This window comes from Myodes glareolus, chromosome 5, assembly GCF_982192425.1.
Source record: "Myodes glareolus chromosome 5, mMyoGla1.1, whole genome shotgun sequence".
In the NCBI taxonomy this organism is placed as follows: Eukaryota; Metazoa; Chordata; class Mammalia; order Rodentia; family Cricetidae; genus Myodes; species Myodes glareolus.
In genome coordinates this window covers 105,506,996-105,525,815 of record NC_142030.1, presented here as the reverse complement: position 1 = coordinate 105,525,815, position 18,820 = coordinate 105,506,996, and the positions used below count along the sequence as shown (strand labels likewise).

Genomic DNA, 18,820 nt, shown 5'->3' with positions numbered 1-18,820 from the left:
GGCCAAACAGATTGTTCCCCCACCCGGGAGAGGGGCTGCTATCCTCAGGAAGGAGGTCAGGAACAGGTGAGGGCAGCCACTCCTCCCACCCCCACCTACAGACAGGGTTCTGCAGGGTAAGAGGAGGGATGGACACATCTGCTAGGCATTCCCTTTTTTCTACAGTTGTGTCAAAAGCCAAAGCAAGTCAGGGCTGGGACTGTTGGCACAGCTGGGAACGCCACCCCATCCCCGAGCGCGTACAAACCCAGCACCGCACAACCTGGAGGAGCGGTGCACACTTACGATCACAACACCCCAGGACGGAGGCAGGAAGGTGAGAAGTTCAAGGTCATCCTTAGCCACATAGCAAGCTCGAGGCCAACCTAAGCTACAGTAGACCCTACCTCAAAATAAATAAATAAAAACACCACACAGCCGGGTGGTGGTGGTACACTTCTCTAATCCCACCACTGGGAGGCAAGAGATAAACACATTTCTGTGAATTTGAGGTCAGTTTGGTCAACAGAGTGAGTTCAAGGACAGTCAGAGGTATTATCCTGCCTCAAAAAAAATAAATAAATAAAACAACAACAACAAAAAAAAAACACTACACAAAACTGTCAGCCCAAACTCAGATAGGAAGAAAAGGTTCTGAAGAGTTGAGAGTTTTCACACATCAATACTCCCAGGGATCTAGTCCCAGAACACCCCTGGATTTGCAGCATGTTGACAATTCACCACCTGAGCCATAAGTCTGCACATATAGGCAACACCACATGCTGGACAGACCAGGCTATCTCTGCTCTCCACCACCCTGCTGGACAGCCCAGGCTATCCCCGCTCTCCACCACCCTGCTGGACAGCCCAGGCTATCTCTGCTCTCCACCACCCTGCTGGACAGCCCAGGCTATCCCCACTCTCCACCACTCTGCTGGACAGCCCAGGCTATCCCCACTCTCCACAACTCTGCTGGACAGCCCAGGCTATCTCTGCTCTCCACCACCCTGCTGGACTGCCCAGGCTATCCCCACTCTTCACCACCCTGCTGGACTGCCCAGGCTATCCCTGCTCCCCACCACCCTGCTGGACAGCCCAGGCTATCCCCGCTCTTCACCACCCTGCTGAACTGCCCAGGCTATCCCCGCTGTCCACCACTCTGCTGGACTGCCCAGGCTGGGGCTCTGAGAGAAAGAACATTCCCTGACTTTCCCAGCACAACTTGCTTGGCTAAGTAAAGGAGCCAAAGCAAGGCAGGCACAATGGCATATACTCATCAGCCAGAGCTGAAGCCAAAGGCAAGAGAAACCCCACAAGTTCAAGGCCTACCTGGTTTCTATAGTGGTTTCAGGTTAGCCAGGACTACATAGTGAGATTATTTCAAAAACAAACAAAAGGATAGGCGTTGGTAAGCTGGCTCAGTGGGTAAAAGCGCTTGTCCACTGGCCTGGTTTACCTAAACTCTGTCCTAGGGACCCACATGGTATGAGGAGAGAACCATCTCCTTCAAGTTGTCCTCTGATCTCAACATCACTCCATGGCTCATGAGTACACAGACACATGCCATGTATGTGTATATACATAGAAGTGATAAAATAAAATTTTGAAAGGAAGTAACATGCAAAGGCCCAGACTCAGTGCTGACCCAGAACTTGCTTTTCTTGCCTAGGAGCTCCCAGGGACAACCCACCCCAAATCTGTTATGAACCAGTGACCTTGCCAGCCTGCAGCCAGGGAAACAGTCTCACCCGGCTTCCCTGGGACAATCGTTGGGGGTATCCCTTCTCTTGAGCAATGTCCCACACACCTTTCACAATCACCCTAGCTACCTCTAGCTTCCCCACCACAGTCTAGCTCCCCCACTAGACTGGAGGAGAGGCCTGTGATTTCAGCCGCTGGGTGCTGAACTCGGCCAGCAAGGGATACCTGTGGTGCTGGAGTTCAGTCAGTGCCAGGGACCTCACAGATGTTCCACTGAGTACCAGCTGATTGGCTGATGGATTATAAAGGGAACTCCTTTTGATGGCATGGGTCAAACCATTTCAACTACAGGGGACAGAAAAGACACATGTCTTCCAGCTGAGTATGTAAGAAACTGTCACCTGCTGTCCCACTCCACACTAGGGACCCTAAGATACCCACCTCATCGGCAGCAGCTCAGACGTCAGTCAGCAAGGACTCCCAGGGTAGGCTTTGCTGAAGGTCATAACCTGCCCAAGATTCCCCACTAGTGGGACTTTGATATTGTGACACTGGAGCAGGATAAACCTCTTGTCATAGTCTCTACACGCTTGATACTGCCCACCCAGTCAGCTGGGCCAAAATACCTCCTGACCTTGTCAGATATCCCTGGCCTGGCCTTGCTCCCAGCTGATCTTGGCTTCTCCTAGGGGAGCCCTTAGGAGCTACTACCATGGCAGGGTCATGGATGTCCTCAAAACAACAGAGAGGTCAGAATGTAAGAGATAGGTCCAGCAGAGCTGACTGCAGTCTTCCTACTGTTTGCTCTGAGTGGGCCATGTGGGCTTTGCCTTGTGTCTTTAGTCCACATCATCTATATAAGTGGAGTAGATGAGGGAAAGATGGGCGGAGGGATGAAGATCTCTGTATAGAGACCTCTCTCTGCCCCCCTGCCCTTTTTATTGTTGCTTTGGAGCAAGCATTCATGTAGCCCTGGCTGGCCTCAAACTCCATTTGGAGACAAGGAAGGCCTAGATTCTTGCTCCTCCTCTCTGCCTCCTCCACAGATCTACCCTTGGAGATCTGTGTGGAGCGCAACAGCTCCATAAATCAGTCAGGTGAGAATTCTGCTCTCACATCCAATGGACTCTCCTGATAGCCACCACCAGACCAACATGAAGGGCGGACCCTGCAGCACAAATTCGGCTTATCAGATGGTTTCTTCTTGGGCTGGAGCAGTGCCTCGGGCAGTAAGGTGCTCAGTTTGTAAGCCTGAAGACCTGACTCGATCTCCAGATCCCACAGATCCCACATAAATACCTGGGCGTGGGCCGACAAGACGGCTCATTGCGTGAAGGCCCTTGCTGTCAAGCTTTTCAAACTGAGTTTGATTCCTGAGACCCCAATGGGGTCTCCCTCCCATGGTGGGAGGAGAGAACTGACTCCCACAAGTTGTCCTCTGACCGCCATATTCATCCGGTGGCATTCATGGACACCCCCCCTCCGCAAAATAAATAGATAAATGTAATTAAAATCTAATCAAAAGCCAGCTGTGGTGGTATAAGCTTCTAACCCAGGCCTGGGGAAATGCAACAGGTGGATCCTTGGGCATGCTTGACGAATTTCAGGCTACTGAGAAACTGTCCCCCCCCAAAACTGGACAGCGGTTGAGAGCGGCAGCTGGGATTGACCTCCGGACCTCACGAAAACTTGCACATACATACACATACACAATACAGGAACATTCATGCCTATTCACAGACTACAGTGCCCAGTGGTGTGTATCAGAGAAATCCAGGCTAACCCACATGGGCAGAACCTCAGGTATTTAAAAGACTCGGCTGGTTAGTCAATTTAACTGCCAATTTGACACACCCTATAATCACTTGGTGAGAAAGTCTTAACTGAAGAATTATGTAGATCAGGTTGACCTTGTGGGCATGTCTGCTGGGGATTGTTCTGATTGTTACATGATGTGAGGATGAAGTCCACTGTGGGTGGGACCATTCCCTAGGTAGTGAAGTCCACTGTGGGTGGGACCATTCCCTAGGTAGTGAAGTCCACTGTGGGTGGCACCATTCCCTAGGTAGGGACTCCTTAACTCTTTAAGAGATGAGTGAGCAAAATAAGCAACACCCATGCATTTATTTTTCTCAGCTCCTGACTGGAGCCGTTAAGTCCCTCACACTCTAACTTCCCCACAATAATGAGTTGAAACTTAGAACTAGAATCTAAAATAGACCTTTCCTCTCCTAAATTGTCTTTCGGCAGAACCTTTTATGGCCACAACAGAAATGAAATTATAAGGAAGCCCCCATCTCTACAGTCATCAGGACTGCAGTGACTGACGAGGCCATGGGTCCGAGAACACTAATCCTCAGGTGGATTTGCTGACCAACAGACTGATCTTCTATTCTGGTCTCTAGCTCTTGAGAGAGATCATAACCCTAGACATCACTTCTCTGTGCCGTTTTGGTCCAGAAGCAAGTCAGTTCTCAATCTGATTGACCATGACACCCAGTTCAGCAACAGTGGACAAGGAGGGTGACATTCTTCTCCCAATCTGCTGATAATGCAGTCCTGGACTGACCTGAACCTCAAGGTGACAATAACTGGGAATACTCGTTAAGCATGCCCAAAGCCTCGGCCACAGCATCCACCAGACACACCTATCATCTGAGCACCAGGAAGGCAGGATATCTGAACACAAGCCCTATGAGAACCATTGCTGCAGGGTGTAGTGGCTGGTTGCTAGGGGCGGAAGATTATGGAGACATAACCATTTGAGGACACCCTGAGATACGTGAGACCCTGTCTTTTTTTTTTTTTTTAGATTTATTTATTTATTTATTATGTATACAGCATTCTGTCTGGATGTTTGCCTACAGGCCAGAAGAGGGAGCCAGATCTCATTATAGATGGTTGTAAGCCATCATGTGGTTGCTGGGAATTGAACTCAGGACCTCTGGAAGAGCAGCAGCTTGTACTCTTAACCGCTGAGCCATCTCTCCAGCCCCCATAAGACCCTGTCTTTAAGGGGGAAAAAAAAAGTTGTTCTCCCATCATCCACCTTGATAAAGGCCCACTGTGGCACAAACTTTTAACACAGCAGATTCTCCGCAGGGCTGGATAACCTGCATACTTATTGGGCTTCCCACCCGAACCTCGTCTGTGTGGTCCAGGAGCCCCACTTGGAGACAATCTATGAAGTTTTAGCCTCACATCTGTTCTCCTCCCTCATTTCTCATTCTGGCCTTGTTATGCCATTCCTATTTGATGCTTGAGAGGTATGTGTGTATGTATGTATGTATGTATGTATGTATGTATGTATGTATGTGGGTGTGTTGCATGTACAAGTTCATGTAAGTGTGTGTGCCCATGTATAAGGAGGCTGGAGGTCAACGGCAGGTGTCTTCCTCAATTTTATTATTATTATTATTATTACTATTACTATGTATGTGTGTGTACTATGTATGTGCACGTGGGCAGGAATACAGAGGTCAGATAATTTTCAGGAGTCGGTTCCCTCTTCTACCTTGTGGGTGCCCTGGAACAACTCAGCATGTCAGGGGAGGCAGCAGACACTTTACCACTGAACCATCCCTTCTACCTTACGCTGTGAAAACAAGGAGCTCACTGATCTGGCTAGGGTACCTGGCCAATAAGCTCCAAGTTCAACCTGGATGCACCTGTCTCTGCCTCCCCCAGAGCTGAGATGACAGACACACATTGCTAAGCCTGGCTTTTATGCGGATACTGGGGTTCCCAGCTCAAGTTCTCACGTTTGCCGGTACTTATATGCCCTCAACTTCACTTCTATATCTTATGTATCTTAAGACCAGAAAACAATCCAATTCCCAGAGAGCAGCAGCTACAGCTTTACTGATATAAGCGCATTTCCGCATCAATATACATATCACACATCTCTCGTCGCATTTACCGGTACAAAGAGCCACGGACGACACGATATTGCAAGTGTAACCTACTATATTATGTCTATTACATACTTCATCTTCTCCAGACAAACACATCCCGTCTCACTTCCTCCCCTCCCTCCCGCTCCACTCCTGATCTGCATACCTAAGAGGCTTTGGCTGGCTGATCTGACTTCTCGCACTGCCTGCACACCTCGTCCATGAACCACACAGAGCTGTCCGCTCAACCTTGATCTCTGGAAGACAGGGAGGGACAGCCCTAAATACTCTGTCCCTGCCTGGACATACACCATGCATCACAAAGATACAGCCCGTGGCCGTCCGTGGAGATGTCTGAGTGATAGGCCTTCAACCTGTCACTAGATGGCTGTGACCTCATTTTTTTTGAAAAGTCAAATGCTGCCTTCATCTTTAAAGATCCGGGACATATTTGTGTGTCAGCCCTTCCTAAACTGCCTTCAGCTTTCAGGAGTGTGAAAGGGCCATCAGTGACCAAATGACCATCATGGTCCCACGACCACCCCTACCCTACCCTAGAGCATCGGTTCTCAACCTGTGGGTTGTAAACTTTTTTTTTTGGAGGGGGGGACAGCCTTTTCACAGGGATTGCATATCGGTTATTTAAATTATGATTTATTACAGTTATGAAGTTGCAGCAAAAATAATTTTTATCACTGGGGGTCACCACAACATGAGAAACTATATTAAAGGGTCTCAGCATTAGGAAGGTTGAGATCCACTACCCTAGAGATGCCTTGAATTCTGAAACTGCATACCAAGCGGGATCAATCAGGGGAAGACAGAAGCAGATCCCTTGCCACTGACCTCAGTTTCCCTGACACCAGTGATTCCCCACCACCACCTTGCCTCCCTCTGATCCCTGGTGAGAGTGCCTGGAAACACACTGAAAATCCACTGGTGAGTGTGGGCGGCTGGTGAGGACAGATCAAAGCTGCCCACAGCTTTCCCTTCCTGATGGGATGGTCAACACGCTTTATCAGTAAGATCCAAAATCACCAGAGAGCCGAGCCTCTGGACACATCCGCGAGGGATTTTCTAGATTAGGTTAACCGAAGCAGGAAAGAAAGCCCAGTCTAAATGTAGGTGATACCACTTGATGGGATGGAGTCTGCGGGGGCGGGGGGGAGATGTCACAAGCTAAGTGCCAGCATTCACGGCTCTCTGCTGGCTAGCTGTGGATGCCACAAGCTGTTACTTCATCAGAACTTCTCTGCCTTGACAGACTGCATCCCCAGGAACTGCGGACCAAAAGAAACCCTTCCATCTTTATGCTTTTTTTGTGAGGTGTTTGGTGACAGCAATGAAGGAAGTCATAGGCACGCACAGAGCCTGCATGAGTCACCAAGCCGTGGCCATGGCTTGGTCTCTTAATCTTCCTGAGTGCAACACAAGAGGTTGGGCCTGATTTCTCTACAAAACCCATCCATCTACCGTTCTTTCTCTCTGCCTCCACTTGCCCCAAAGGAAAACACCCTACGAAAGAACAGAAATCCTATGAATTGCCTGGGTGGTCCTCAGGCCTAATTTTCCACACCATTGCCACCTCATAATCAAGTACTTAATGATCAACTCTTGAGATAGTTTGCAATGAGTTCCACAGAGGCATTAGAAGCCACCCCACGCCCCTGCTCCCTCTGCCCAGGAGGCCAGAGACACACTCCTTGGTCCTCACACTGAAAATCATATCGGTGTACTTCTGCGTCTTGTGTCAGACCACACTGCGGCTTTTCCTAGCTTCTAAAGTCAACATTTGGTCAATTGCAGATTCTCAAAAGAAAGTAACAAATTACGCCCCTCTTTCCAATCCTCATCTCTGCCTACACTGCAAACACTTGTATACTAATCTCCCCATCTCAGGCTTAAAAATATGAACTTTTTTTTAACTCCCAACATAATGAATAAGCCTAAATATTAGAAGTTGAAATTATTAAGTAAATCATTCCACCTGCAAAGCTTCGATTTGCATACCATTAATTCATGATGCCATCTAAAACAAACTCATCACATTCTGTATATTAGAAGCTGATTTATGTTAAGGATTGAAAAAAAACTGAGCTCAAATTTATGCTGACATGATGTACACGCTCAATGGAGAAAGATTTTTCTTTCCTTCTTCCCACCATTTTTGGGGTGTGTGTGTGTGTGTGTGTGTGTGTGTGTGTAAATCATCCAAACAATTGCAATCTAGCACGAAGGGAAAGGATCTGAGGAAAGGACTGGCTGGTAGGAAGATGAATTATGCAGCTGCCTCCTGTGTGTGTGGCAGGCTCGAGGCAGGCTCAGCCTCGTACACACACACACACACACACACACACACTCCAGTTATTAATGTCAAGTATGCCAAAGATACGCTGGAAAATCATTACCATTCATCGTCACTAACCGCCATTAAATTTCAATCAATTCAACTTAGCACAAGTGTACTTGAGCGGCCCTTACAGTTTCTTATAAATGAGGCTCCAAAGACGGCCTGACTTATTTCATTGTCCAAGGCACAATGACAGGGTGCTAAGCAGGGGCTGAAAGGGGCCTACGCGGGGCCCCTCACGATGCTCTTTTAAACATTCTATCCTAAGTGTTCAAAGATATTTTTTTCTGCAAGCTGAGAGGTCAGGACGTATGGACATGGCCCCGAGAAGCACCCATTACTCCCCAGCCTTGGGGCCTTGCAAGCTACAGTCTGCAGATGTCTTAAAGAAAGTTTCAACCACCACCAAAAGTTTGGTGGACCCCGTCTCTCCCTCTCATCAAATGCTCTGGTTCTCTAAACTTCAGCATCCGCGGAAGGCAGGAGGAAGGAAACTCAGGGACAGGTAGGCTGGGGACACCGTGCGCCCCAGGAGGGCGCCAAGACTTGGCCCTCTGGCGGTCTTCCTACCCGGCCACGAGCACGGTCCCGGACGGCTCGCGCCACCCGCCGCAACAATGTAGCCATTGTTCGCGCGCCGCGGAGCGGGCGGGCGCGCAGGTGGGAGGCCGCGGGCGCTCGGGCACGGAATGTTCCCCGGACGGGGCGCGCTCGGCGCCGCCCGGACACGCGGCCTGCGCGGCCCCACCGGGACGGAGGAGCCCCGGAGGGGCGGGGCAGGGAGGGACGGGGCGGGGGAGACTGACGGGGGTGGGGCGGAGGAGGGAGAGACAAAGAGGAGCAGGAGGGCGAGGAAAAAGAAGGAATGGAGAGGGTAAGAAAAAGGGGGGACTGGGAGGAGAAGGCAGAAGGAGAAGAAAGTGGCGGGAGGAAGAAGAAAAGGAAAGATGGGGAAAGAAAAAAGAGTGATAGTTAAGGGAGAAGAAAGGTGCTAAAAAGGGAAAGGTAAGGAAGGAAAGAAGGAAGAAGAGACTGAAGGGAGGGAGGGAGAAAAGAAAAACGGGGAAGAAAGAATAGGGGAGGCACATAGCAGCCTAGAAGTATTAGAGCCCAGTAAAATTCAGGAAAGAGCAAGAGTTCATTCTCATACGGGGACAGGGCTCCGAGCCCCGCCAAGTCAGCAGCCTTAATCACACCCGGGGCTTTGCCTAATTACAGGGTGAAAGCCAGGTCTAGAGGTAGGGAGATACTTAACTGTGTCCCAGAGAAGGCCGAGGGCAGGGACGGGTTGTGAGGCTCTCTCCTCCACCCATGCCAACCCCTCAGAGTTTGGATCCAGGAGGAAAATGCTGGGGTCGCAGCAAGACGGTCACAGGCCTCTAAGAGCAATGTATGTTCCCTTGGATGGAAGTCCACTCCTTAACAGGGCCACCCTCTAACCTTCCCGAGTTCCCTCTCTGGAGGACTCGGACCCTCTGCACCCAGAGAGGTGATCCAATCCCAGTCCCCTGCTGATGAATAAAAAAGTTCTCTTTATTTCATTTGCTGGTTGTTTTTTGTTTTGGTTTTTTGGGTTTTTTTTTTGGTTCATTAAATTTTCCACAGATTTGCAGAGAAGAAAGCAGTCAATAAACGTGGACAAAAGTGACGGCGTCCCAAGGGGCAGAGAATGGGGAAAAGGCAAGATAAAAGTGATAGCCCATTCCAGATTCACCAGCAGAGCACCAAGCAGGGGCTGCCGGAGGAATCTCAATGGGCCATCACCCTTCTTAGCTGGCCTCCCATTAGTACCAACTCTTCAAGACAATAGCAAAAGCACTAAAAGTGGTTTTCTTATGCTAATGTTGAAACCCAGCACTCAGTTAAAACACCCTTCCCAGAAACCTGCCTTTTAAAACACACATTTGAAACACACACCGAAGAAAAACAACCCCACATTAATTCGTTCTATTTAAACCCAAGTCTCAAAAAAACATTTTAATGGGTACTGTCTGGTCACATCTTAAGAGAGTTATTTCAGGCACATGTATGTGATTTAAGAAGTCAGAGGGAAAAGCTGAGCAGAACCATTACGACTTCTTCAGTTGTTGGAAGAATCTGGACAGAACACCACACAGGCACGTACTGTCATCTCCCCTGTATTTTCCCAGGGTTTTAAATACTTATGTGACTTAGTGACACTTTTGTCACCCTCAAACATCTAAAAACAATGGTCAAAGTTTTCATTTTCCAAGAGCGCTCAAATTTGGAAAAAAAAAAAAAAGTACTGAATGTGGCGGTGTGTTTGTCTGGAAGCCAGGAAGGCACAGAGAGGGTGACCTCTACTCCAGGGACCTCTCCGCCAGTGGCCAGTGCTGCTGGCCTCCTCCATACCTGCTGACAGCAAAGGCTTTCAGAGCACCTTATTCCTCCCCCCATCCCCCACCCCCGCCCGGAGTCCTCTGAAAGTGAAAAGAAGTAGGGAGTCAGGCTGTTGATCCAATCTCCAGTCTGCCTCTCTGGACGCTCTAGAATGTGAGAATACGGTCTTTCTCTAGTTGGCATTCTTCACGTGTCCATGCCTCTGATGCTCAGTGAAAGGAAGAAAGGAGAGAACGGCTTCCCTGGGGTTCCCTTTCAGAGGGCCCTGGCCCAGCTGCTGCAGCTGTCCCCCAGAGAGGTCCACCTGGCCTGTGGCCCCAGGTACCGGCTAACAAGCACTGTGCTGGTAGACCTCCCACCCGCAGCCTAAACACGCAGGGCAGGTTGGCCCCACCTTGCTCCTTGCGGTTTGTACCAGAAAAGGCCAGCTGCACCCACAAGGTTTTAAGACTCTGTTTTTGAGCTTTAACAAGCCCGCTGGGTGTGAGGGGTCACAGCGGCTTCCACAGTGCATACAACCACCCAGTTAACTAACGGGACTTGCTAGTGTGTCTGGGCACTAAAGTTTTCCAGGAGGAGGTGCCGGTGGAAGAAGGGTACTTAGTGTAGGCAAATATCCAATTTTGTCTGCCTGCTTGCTGACGGTCCGGGATTCACTAATCCAGCCCCAGGGGCTGCACTGTGTACAGGGCTCTTGTGGGAGTACAAAAAAAGGGTGAAGTATTTGTGTATTTTTTCAGTCTGCAGTGCAAACAAGCCAGCTACAGGACACAGCCCCTGAGACCCCCACAGCAACTAGGAAATGAGCCTGTGATCAGTAACCCCATGGGCCCCTCTTACGACTAAGCAATTCAAAAGGGCAAACCCTCTCAGTGCTCAATGTTCTCCCAAGGCCACAGGAACATCTTGAGAAAGAGGGGCCATACAAACTTCAAGGCCTCGTCTGAATTTGGCAGGAGCCTTCAGTGGGTCTGAATTCTGTGCAAATTCCTACCTCACCAATTCCTCCCTAAGAACAAAAATGGATTTATCAATTCCAGTCCCACCTAGTTCATGGATAAGCTCAACCCTGGGTTGAGAGGGGTTTGCGGCCTGTCAGCCTCACTCTCAGACACAGGACCAAGGCAAGAGTGGATCTTTTATGGGGCTCCCTCCTACACAGGACCTTCCTCTGTGTTACTTTACCTCCTCCTCCTCACACTCAGGAAACACCTCATGGCATTTGAGGGAACATACAAAAACCACTCTAAATCTTCCTAAATATAATTAACTTAAAAATTCACCAGCTGAGACAGCTTTCCGTATGGCAGCATCTGAAGAGAAACTGTACCCGGAAGAGGCCGATTCCAACTCTTGGAACACTCCAGATAGAAGCAGCAGGTTCGAGAAAGCGAAAGCAAGATGAATAGACTCAAGAAGTGGGACCTTTAGCAGGAGGGGGTCTGCATGGCCTAGATTAGCCATTCTGGGATTAGCGCCCCAGGATAGAACAGAAACCGGGAGAAGGCAAGAGCCACAAAGCTCAAAGCAAACACGCATCAGAAAGTCTCCCCCTGTGAGAGAGACCAATCCAGGTAGTAACACAATGCATTCCCCCCCCCCCCCCAGCTCCAGAGAGACTGAGCTTTCAGGGGCCGCTCCCGGGCCGGGCGGGGCTAGTCCCTAGACACACGGAAGCCTACTCAACCAGGGAAACCGCAGCCAAGGTGAGGAAATGGGCGGGGAGGGGGCTCGGAGGAGAGGTGGCTAGAACAAACAGATAGCATCAGGGAGACTTGTGACAAGCCCGCCTATTCCGCCCGCTATCCCCCCGTGCTGTATATTTTGGATTTCACAGTTTATTTACTTTACTTTTTTGGCACCGAGCCCCCGGAGCATGCCAATACAATATTTGTTTAAACACTATTTTATGCCGCTTGCGAGGGAAACGTTTACTTTCAAATTCTCCAACATCCCCCAGAGCCTCGTCTGCAAACAGCATATGAGCATTTTACAACTGTTCTCTTTATCTGAAGCTGTGGGGATTAAACCTTCACACGCCCAGCAAGGGCGGAGGGGCAGGGGACCCAGAACATCCTGCGAGCCACCGAACTGAAGAAGTCTCCCCAAAATGAAGGATGCCCCAACTGTGGAACAGAAGGGTACAGAACCCACCCAGTCCCAGACTCATGAAGAACCAGAGTACCAAGAACAGTCTTTCCTACCCCTGCTCTAACTGGAATCAGTCCTGAGAACTACAGAACTGTTACACAAAAGAGAGTCAGGATGGAGAGGCGCCCCACAACCTCGATTGAGTCTCTGTGGCCGGGTCACTCTAGGTGAGGCGCAGGGGTTTCATCCTCAGTTTCCCCAAGCTCTAAAAGTCACGTTTCCTAGGAAACGAGAGCAATTACTGCCGGGCTGAAAAGAAGCCCGATTGGGTGGACTTCCAGCTCCCTGCGCGACGGGAGCCTCTCGAACTCACTCAACCACACGGTCCCTTCCCCCTATCCCGGGAGGAAAAAAACGCTCCCCTCTCTCTAAACCCTTAATAGGATTGGCGCCCAACTCTGTCCGCGCCGCTCCTCATCCATCACACACAGATCAAGTTGCAGTAGTGGATTTTTCAAATTCCTCAGCAAATATACTTGTTGAGAGATTGCTTGGGGGGAGGGCTAAAAGGGGGCTAGGATGATGAAAGTGAGGAGTAGAGGGAACCGATCCCTCGGCGAAGGATTACGCGTGGATCTATTCGGGAAGTCAAGAGGATCTAGAGACCTAGGGTAGGAGAGAAAGGTAAGGAAGCCGCAACCGAGGCCCAGAGTAGAGACTCGCGGCTGGGGAAGGGGCAACAGGACTCAACGAGAGGAAGGGGAGAGGAAGAAAGAAAAGACTGGGCTCCAGGACGCGGACTCGCAGAGCGGAGAAGTGGAGTTGCAAGTTCCCAAGCGGAAGGCGGCGGGGACAGCACACGGCACACTCCCGCAGGCGCGCTCCCAGCTGCCCATCTAAAGAAGCTACAGAGCATCCCAACCCCCACGCCGCCCCCAGTTTCAGGCTCGGGGCCGTGCCACGGGCCAAAGAACGGCCTACACAAGCAACCCAAGAAGAGCTAGAGGCACTTTCCCTCAGGTGGAAGACAGCAGTGCAAAATCGACCCCCGGCCACGAGTTCTGAGCTCCAAGAGCCTCCTTAAGCCCTGCCGTTGCTGGACCAGAGCAATAATCACGGCTGCTCTCTCTGCGCCCCCCCCCCCAAACCGGTGTCACGATCTCGATTCCGGTAACCGGCCGAGAGACACTCCGAAGACCGTACAGCATCCCAGCCGAGGCTGACCGGACTAGGAAGTGCTTCGCCACCACGAGCAAGGAAAAAAAAAAAAATGAGGGTGGGGGGGGGAGTCCAATGCAACTTTACCGAGGAGACAAAAGTTTGCCTCTAGCACGCAGGTGGCCTCTCGGGCGCCGGGCAGTGGTTGCAGGGCCCCATCTCAACTTGGCTTGCGCGCGGCTGCGGAGTGCCGGGGCTCAGGCCGCCGGGGCGGGGCTGAGCAGGCAAAGGAGGGGACCAAGGCGGGCGGGGGACCCCGGCAGTCCGTGTGGACTCCGAGCCAGCAGCTCCGGGGGGCTGCGATGCGACGCGCGGCCCACGCTCCTTCCCCTGGCTCCTCCTCGCCTTCCTCCGCGTCCTCTGTAGCCGCCGCCGCCTCTCGCTCCTCCTAGAAGTCTCATTGATGAGAGGAGTTTGAAAAAAAGTCCGCGGAGCCGTGCTGCCTCGGCTGGCGAACGCCGGCACTCCTGCAATCCATCAGCGTCTCCGGGATGGCGCAGCGCCCCCGCGCGCTGAGGTTGGGCACACCCAGGTCGTCGCGTCCCTAGCCTACCCGCCCCCGCCGCGTGCACCCCGCCCCTGGGGATGGGGGGGTGGGCAGACACCACCCTGGAGGGGATAGCCAGGGGTGATCACGGACTCTCCACCTCAGCTCTGAGTAGAGAAAACACCCCTCCTGGAAAAAGTTCCAGCAGGGGACCAGAGAACGCTGGGAGTTAGGGACTGGAGGGGTGGGGGTGGGGACGACACTACACGGGACGACCCAGACGCCACTCTTGAGGAGAGGGGCTTGGAATATCTCAGATTCCTCTACCCCAGTTCAGAGGAAATAAAGCACCCCTACTGGAAAGTTCCAGCTAGGGGACCAGAGCACACGCCAGTCTCCAACACTTTTTCTAAGGCGCCGGGGTGGGGGGTTGCTAACTCAAGTCAGATGAGCTTCGGCGCTTAGGCGCAGCGACTGCTGGTTTCAATATCTGAGCTCCCCCTCCCTCCCCTCCACCCCGCCCTCCTCCTCAGCCCTCCGCCGGTTGTTCCCAAGACTCACGGCTCCTCCGAGCGCCGTGACCGAAGGAAGACACGTGGGATGGGAAGCAGGACTGGATTCACGCGGGCGCTCTTTGCTCGGGTAGCTAGTGCAGGTGCCGGGGGTCCCAGGCGTCCCTCGCCCCAGCTCGCTCACGCGGCCATCTGAGAGCACGTTGGCAACAAGTGACGCAAGCATTAGGTTTGCTGCATATGTTGTATAGAGAGGGATTTTGGGTTTTTTTTTGTTTTTTTTTTTTTTTTCAGAGACTCCGCTGGAGCTGCTGCAGCCAGATGGAAGTAATCAGAACTCAACAACAACAGAGGGAGAAGGAAGAAATAGGCTCACTGAAGTCACAGGCCAAAGTGAAGATGAGACTTGCATGAAAGCATTTGCTTAAGTAGCCCTGGGCCTTCCATATAGTGCAGAACTGCCCACCCCAATAGGCAAGTGGGCAGCTAATGGATGTGCCCTCCCAACCCATGGGACTCAGCTTCCTCTCCAGGGCTCTGGGCTGCTGCTAGAAAGCTGCCTGCGGGCCTTATTTATATCTCTCTTCCTTGTGTTTTGGAAACCGGTGTGTTCTAGTTCTTTTGTATTATTTAACCTCTGTCACAGATAGAGTCTTCTTCCCTTTTTAAAGGTGAGAAGGCTGACGGCCATGGAAGCCACATAACTTGCCCACAGTTCCAAGTCCTGAGTCACTAACCCAAGGTTAGTAGAGTTAAGTAGATGTGCCTTGCTGAGGGTATTGGCAGCATCTCCTTGCAGCCCTTCTTCCTCTCTGGAATTCAAGGGGACAAGACTCCAGACCGGTTCCACCCTGCCTAGATGGGTCCTTCACATCCAGTTTTACTCATTGAATCCCTTTTGGTGGCTGGCACAATTTATACCTTGGGCCCTCCCCTGACTTTATCTATTTATTTGTTTCTGAAAGTCAGTATTTACTTTATGGGATAGAACCAAGGTCATCCAAATGTTACATACACTCTCCCTCCAAGGTCTACCTCCAACCCCTTGAATTTTACATTTTTTATATTTTAAACTTTTATTACATTTATTTATTTTGTGAGGTCACAACCCTCTGGAGCAGTCAGAGGGCGAAAGCAAAGGGGAACTGTTTCTCTCCTTCCAACACGTGGGCCCTGAGCGTCCAGCTCAGGCTTGGTAGCAGGCGCCTTTATTGGCCTACTCATCTCACTGGCCTAGACTTCTTTACTTTTTAACAAAAGGGGAAGTCTTATGGCCCCATTCCTCCTTTCTTGTTACCTTCCTTCCTTCTCTTTCCCTCATATGAGAGAAGCAATATTTTCTTCTTGATTTAGAGGGAAAAAATGCAGAAAGTATCCCTGATTTCATTCCCCTCAAAGTAGACTTCCCTGATTTGAAGCAGGGGGGAATAGTGTGTGTGTGTGGCGGGGGGGGGGGGGGCTGGCAGCATGTTCAAATGTCAAACTCTCTGGGCTGGTGTGCTGATGCATGCTGCTGACTGACAAAACCTTTCCTGGGGAGGCGAAACACATACCTGGACACCCCAGGTAGGGAGCCCACAACAGACAAAGTACAGTTACCACCGAAGTCCAACTTGGTGAACCAATAAGTTTTATTGGGGTTACTTAGAGGAATATGGGTGGGGGTTCCCTATAGGAGCAGAAATGACTCAAAGACAGCTGCATCACCGAAGTCCACCCCAGCATGGGTGACAGCTCACAAAGCTGGGAACCTGGAGCACCCTGCACAGCCTACAGGCAGCTCAACAGGGTGGAGAGTGTCCTTTCCAAGAGCCTCAGTTGGTCTAGACTTCTCCCAGGCAGCTCAGCTGGTTTCTGCTTCTGCCAGGGAGCTCGGCTGGTCTCAGGGTCTTCTTTGCAACTTAGGCCCTCAAAGAAGACTCTCAGCTTTTATGATTTACTTTGTTTGGCAAGGAAGGTTCTAGTGAATCTGGTCAGTTCCAGGGACTTCCTGAGCTATTTTGAGTTTTTTACCTTCCGCTTAAAGAACTTCCTTTTCCGTCTCAGAGGAAACCTGAATGATGCAACACAGGCCCTTCTCTCCTAGGCCTCCAGAGGCAGGCAGATCTCTGAGAGGGAGAGGTCAGCCTGGTCTACAAGGCCAGTTCCAGGCCAGCCAGGGTCACATAGTGAGACCCTGTCTCAAAAAAAAAGAAAGAAACTTGCAGAAACCAGTGTATATAATGCAGGATCGAGGGCCACGGAGATGGGGCGGAGTAGCACTTGCTATTCTGAGCTGATTGGCTCCCTGGAACGCACATAATCAAAAGAGAGAGCAGACTCTGCAGACTGTCTTCTGACTTCTGCATACCATCCGTGACATGTGAGCCCCATGGCCCGCACACTTGTGCGCACGCGCGCACACACACACACACATGCATGTAAAGAACAGAACAAAACGGTGATATCTGAACAATGCTTCTTCCTTTAAATGTCAGAACCTCAGACCTGTCACTCCACTCAGATGCTTGTTTGTATTCCTGCTGAGCTTTCAGAACATAGACACGAAGCAGACAGAAAAAGTGAGCCCTCTCCCTCCCTTAGCCACATGTAATGACCCCATTCATATCTGCCCTGTGAAACCAGGACTCATTTCTCCGGGCTGGAATATTAGCAGAGTCAGCTGATTACTTCATTACTCGCTTGTCTCTGTTGGTTTCTTTGTTTTGCAAAGTTTGTGGAGAAGTTTAAATAAACCAAGATTTGGAGGAGAGATTGCTTTTTCTGTTTTTCTTCTCAGGTCAGTTCAACTACTGCTGGAATCGAGGCACTCACAAAACCTCTCTGGTTTATTTTGGCAGGAAGGTGGCCATGGAGGTGAAGATGGAACGTTTGGGGTTTGAAGAGAGTTGTGCAAACAGCACATCCTACTTTATCTATTTTGCATAGATGTGTGCGTGCATATGTGCTTGTGTCTGTGTGTGTGTGTCTGTGTGTGTGTGTCTGTGTGTGTGTGTCTGTGTGTGTGTGTGTATTCACATGTGTCATAGCACAGGTGTAGAAGTCAGGGGACAGTTTGTGAGAGTCTTCCTCTCTCTTTATCACATGGTTCCCGGAGATCCAGCACAGGTCACGTGGTTTGGTAGAGTGTACCTTTACTGGTCCCAAGTCTGTATCTATATGATAAAGATTTAACATCAGAACCCGCTGCAAAATATACATTGGATTTCAGAGACCGGATACTAATACTAATAATGACAAAGCTGATGTTTTATATTAACCATGGGTTGTTGAGGGTTAATATTGATTGTCAGCTTCAGGGGGTATAGATTCTCATCCGGGCACAGTTGAGAAGAATGACCTGGACTGGCTGTGCCTTTGGTCTTGTCTGGGAGGGAGTTTCTAGACTGGGTTCACTGAGACAAGAAGACCCACGCTAAATGTGGTGACACAGTGGGTTAGGACCATAGACGGAATAAGAAGGAGAAAGCAGGAGATGGGGGTTAAGGGAAGCATCAAAGAGAAGGGGAAGAAGTGTCCTCCGCGGTAAACACTGACTCTGCGTGTGGAAGGCCCTGAGTCCCAGCTCCAAGACCAGAAAGGAAAAGAATTCTTGTCAGGCTTTCCTACTCTATCTTTACCTCAACAAAACCAAAGAGTTGGCCCAATATGGTAGTTCACACCTTTAATTCTATCACTCTAAAGAAGTGTTCTGGATGGGCTGGTGAGATGGCTCAGAGGTTAAGAGCACTGACTGCTCTTCCAGAGGTCCTGAGTTTAATTCCCAGCAACTACATGGTGGCTCACAACCATCTATGAGATCTGGTGCCCTCTTCTGGAGGGCAGCCGTAGAAGCAGACAGAACATTGTATACATAATAAATAAATAAATAAATAAATAAATAAATAAATAAGAAGTGCTCTAGAGAAAAAACACACACACGCACACACACACACAACAACAACAACAACAAGCAAACAAACGAAATAGTTGAGATGATCAACATAAGTTTCCCCTTTTAGACCAAGTTCCAGTCAGTCCTAGCACAGCCTGCAGAGTTGCTCTTAGCTCAGGGCCATTATGGTGGCAGGAGCTTGGGGCAACTGGTCACATTGTGTTCATAGTCAGAAGCAGGAAGGAGGCCAAGTGGTAGTGGCACACACCTTTAATCCCAGTACTTGGGAGGCAAAGACAGGTGGATCTCACTAAGTCTGAGGCCAACCTGGCCTACAAAGCAAGTTCTAGGACA

General features: G+C 50.4%; 1 protein-coding gene across 1 annotated transcript in view; it reads right to left on the bottom strand.

Annotated features, from left to right (window-relative positions):
• Gli2 (GLI family zinc finger 2) overlaps nt 1–14,074 on the bottom strand; it is a 225,402-nt gene extending 211,328 nt beyond the window's left edge. Inside the window, exon 1 of the mRNA XM_087906602.1 lies at nt 13,681–14,074. The gene's annotated coding sequence lies outside the window, so the exon portion shown is untranslated. The remainder of the gene's footprint in view (nt 1–13,680) is intronic.
• Between the last annotated feature and the right edge of the window lie 4,746 nt (nt 14,075–18,820).